This window comes from Mytilus galloprovincialis, chromosome 1, assembly GCF_965363235.1.
Source record: "Mytilus galloprovincialis chromosome 1, xbMytGall1.hap1.1, whole genome shotgun sequence".
Lineage (NCBI taxonomy): Eukaryota > Metazoa > Mollusca > Bivalvia > Mytilida > Mytilidae > Mytilus > Mytilus galloprovincialis.
Genome location: NC_134838.1, coordinates 96431769 through 96436540, shown reverse-complemented (window position 1 = coordinate 96436540; position 4772 = coordinate 96431769).

Below are 4772 nucleotides of genomic sequence, written 5' to 3'. Positions count from 1 at the left end.
TTGTTATTTATAACTTTGAAGACAACCTTTCGAGTGGACTGTCTTATAGTCAAGTACTTTTACTATACCAAGTAATTGATTTGTATTTATTAATATGTCGAATATAAGATTACCAGATCGTAATATACACAAACTCATCATAGTTACCCAGATTGAAATTTTGTATTTGCACCAGACGCGCGTTTCGTCTACAAATGACTCATTAGTGACGCTCGAATAAAAAAGTTAAAAGGCCCAAATAAAGAACGAAAGTTGAAGAGCAATTAGTGAGGATCAAACATTCCTAAAAGTTTTGGCAAATACAGCTAAGGTAATTTATTCCTGAGGAAGAACAGCCTTAGTTTTTTTAAAACAAAAATCAAAGTTCAACCAGGGTCTTGCCGAGTGTCTCTGTTTACAGTTGATTGAGGAAACATGTTTTCTGAATCACAACTAATGAAAATATTTTTTAAAATTATGTGCAGTTGTACTTGAATACAGTATTTTCATTGATGCAATGTTAAGGATTGAAAATAATTGAATATATCAATTGATTAAGCATAACAATTATTTGTATCGGCAAAGGTTTTGAAGAATCTAAATACGAAAAGATAATGCACATAGAGAATTTAAAAACCCACAAACCAGTTTGTCTAGCTAGAGATTTTTTCTCCAAACGTCCGTGTACTACGAGTTGTCAATTTCAAACTATACGCAGATAGGAAGTAGCTGTATCTGAAAATTGCTTCCACGTAAAAAATTAGCACAATCAATCTCCAGACCAAATATAGAATTATTCACTTTCATAGAAGAAAGAAAAGTTTGACGATAATTTTGAATTCAATGAGTGTTGTATTTTTTTTCATATTGTCTTCAAAAAAGAAATAGCTGCACGGCAGCTCTAAAACTTGGTTACAACTCAACATCATCAAGCTCCAGACAAAAATATCCAATCACTCCCTTTTTTAAACTTTTGTTCTCTTATATTGCAAATGATGGACTAATGAAAAGAAAACTTGCATCTCCTATCATTTATCTTTTAAATATAGAAACTGCTTGCGCGTCTTTGATGCGGCTGTCATACAAGTGAGAGCTTTAGCGCTATAAAACCAGGTACAATCCACCATTTTCTACATTTGAAAATGCCTGTACCAAGTCAGGAATATGAGTTTTTGTCCATTCGTTTGATGTGTTTTATCATTTGATTTTGCCATTTGGAGACTTTCCGTTTTAAATATCCTCGGAGTTCAGTATTTTTGTGATTTTACTTGTTTCTATATTTGAACAGGAATAGACCACAAATACATATTGCAGGAATTTAAACAGGATATTAGAAGAGCGATTATTTGGGGAAAGCTGCACGTTTAAAAAGCTATTTACCAAATCTAATGATATACTGTTTGTTCGCATTATTAAAAATATAGTTTTGTGCATCGTTCTTGTTTTCTATGTTATAAATTAGATTAGTTTACATTATAACATGTTTATAATAGTGCAGTGTTAAAAAAATTGTACAAGATAGTGTTGCTGTGATACGCTGCAGTTTTTACTACCCAGTAAGAGTTGAAAATGAATTATGAGAATAGATTGACATTGATACTTTCAAAAGCAAATATACGCCACAACTAGATTGGAATTTAACTTGATAGAAATTGGTATTATTCTTCGTTTAGACAGTTTCGTTTTTGTCTTGTAAAAAGATGCAAAACTTTTGTTTCTGAAAATACCCCCGAAATAAAACGTGGTTGCCATAGCAGCAAAATAAAACAAAAATAGTTAAAGATATTGTAATTGTAGAAAAAAAAATTGCATGAAATTGCATCTAATGTCAGAAGATCGATCGAAATCTTTCTGTTATGATATGATAAGAAATGCTCTATTACAAAAAGGAGGTAAGGTTAACCACAAACTCGTTACTACCTTTGTGTAACTGGCTTTTGTCAGATTACACATAGTTGTTACTAACGAATAACAATTATTTATTCAGTTTGAATCAGTTTACAATAGGATGAATGAACACATGTATCATTGTCTTTCTTCTACAGCTAAAATAAATGTAGATTTCCATATTTTTGTTTATTTACAATTTTACCATAAAGTTTATGTCGAACAGTTAAGAGAAATAATGGCCTTTTTATTGCTGTCTACGCGTATGGGTTTTGTTCAATATTGAAAATCAATAATTTTTAGCGTTTACGTAAATTTTGTTTGATCCCCCTAGCTATAGCTGATATGAAATCATTTTATAGTTGGTTGATAGAATGTTGTCAAAATGAACAGATTCCTCATTAATACATAATATTCAATAATATTTCATTCTCACATAATAGTTTTCAAAGGTACCAGGATTATAATTTAGTACTCAAGATGTGCGTTTCGTCTACATAAGACTCATCAGTGACGCTCATTTAAAAAAAAAGTTATAAAGTCAAACAAGAACAAAGTTGGAGAACATTGAAGATCAAAATTCCATCAATTGTGCCAAATACGGCTAAGGTAATCTATGTCTGGGATAAGAAAATCCTTAAGTTTTGTCAACAGAAAATTTATAAAAATGACCAAATTATTGATATTCATGACAACACCGACGTGTTAACTACTAGGCTGGTGATACCCTCGGGGATGAAACGTCCACCAGCAGTGGCATCGACCCAGTGGTGTTAATAGTTATCAAAGGTACCAGGATTATAATTTAGTACGCCTTAGTTAACAATTTAATGAGACTGACAATACTAATGTTTCATAATACAACGTAATATATGTTTTACCAAAATACTATAAATCAGATCTTTCAAGCTACTATAACCTTGTTGTTTATGAAGGTCTGCAATAGAGAGAAAAGGGACATAATAAAGAATACAGCAAATGAACATACAGGAAATTTACCCCAAGGGACTTACCTTAAATAAAATCAAATTTATTCGGTAATAACTGTCCTTTCCTGGATTTAGATATTTCGGTTTTAAACGGGAAACTCCACACTAAAATTTACGACGAAAGAGACGACTTTTCGTTCTCTATTGTTAATTTTCCATTTTTAGATGGAGATGTTCCTTTGGCACCATCTTACGGTGTTTATATTTCACAACTTGTTCGCTATGCCCGTGTCTGTTGTGACGTTTTTGATTTTAACGAACGCAACCTATGTATTACTGGTAAATTATTAAACCAGGGATATCGTTACCATAAATTACTCAAAACCTTTACTAAATTTTTCCATAGATATAAAGATTTGGTTTTGAAGTTTGGTTGTACCTGTAGAAAACTTATTTCAAACGGGATAGCACATCCTCATTTTTACGGAAATGTTGTTAACCGTGCCCGGAAATTTAGAAATGACCCATGTAAACTTGTGGTTCCTTTAAATAAACTTATTCTAAAAGGTTACCTATTCAACACTGTAGTAAGATCATTGAATATTGTTTTTATTGGTATAAATATTGATTTTGTTATCAGTAAATTAAAAGCTAACTAAATATTACTAGTATGTTATATGCATATACATATTCATGGATCTACAATCTGTCGATACCTATAACTTGGCATTACACAAGGTCATGTTTTTTTCTCTGGCTGTTTATGACGTCTTTACACTAAATCCATTGGATGTTGGATGTGTACGGATTGACAGTTGAGTCTTAGTTGCATGATTCTTTTATTAGTTGTTAGTGGCTTTGAACTAGCTGTCAGATAACTGTGAGTACTCTCAGATCTGTTCATTGTGTCTTTTTGTTTCGGGATGTATAAGTACCGGGCCACGTCCACTTGTATGTTTGTACATCTGATGAGTTAAGCCTTTTTCAACTGATTTTTATAGTTCGTTCTTATGTTGTACTGTTATACCACTGTTCCAGGTTAGGAGAAGGGTTGGGATCCCGCTAACATGTTTAACCCCGCAACATTAGTTATGTATGTGCCTGTCCCAAGTCAGGAGCCTGTAATTCAGTGGTTGTCGTTTGTTTATGTGTTACATATTTGTTTTCGCTCATTTTTTTTTTTTTTTTTTTTTTACATAAATAAGGCCGTTAGTTTTCTCGTTTGAATTGTTTTACATTGTCTTATCGGGGCCTTTTATAGCTGACTATGCGGTATGGGCTTTGATCATTGTTGAAGGCCGTACGCTATAGTTGTTAATGTCTGTGTCATTTTGGTCTTCTGTGGATAGTTGTCTCATTAGTAATCATACCACATCTACGAAATAATTGGGTGCTAAAATATAAACAATAATTGGCAATAATTATAAAGATTGAGAATGGTTTCATCTTTATCTTTTTTTGGACTTTTAAGTCAATTGTGATGTATGTATTAGATGAATGTTTACACACTTCTGACTGCTGGATCTCAATCATTGTCACATTAATTTATTACAAAATTTAAAATGAAAATGAGGAACGTGTCAAAGAGACAACAACCCGACCAAAGAGCAGAAAACAGCCGAAGGCCATCGATGGATCAAAATATTGTACCCGGAGGCGTGCTTAAGCTGGCCCCTTAACAAACAAGTGTAATAGGTCAGTGATAATGGACGTCATACTAAACTCCGAAATATTTGAATTAACTTAGGTAAGCATACAAGACAAACAAAGGCCAGAGGTTCCTGTTTTTTTCGATTTCTCAACTCGATCCCGATACAATTAGCTAATGTAGGAAAATACACACAGCAATACGCACAGTAAAACTCCGTTTAAAAAAGTCCCGAGTCCGAGGTCTTAATAGGTAACAAAAGAACCTAAACAAAATAACTCTTGATACATAAATTAAAAAAGAACTACTAGCAGTTACTGACACGCAAG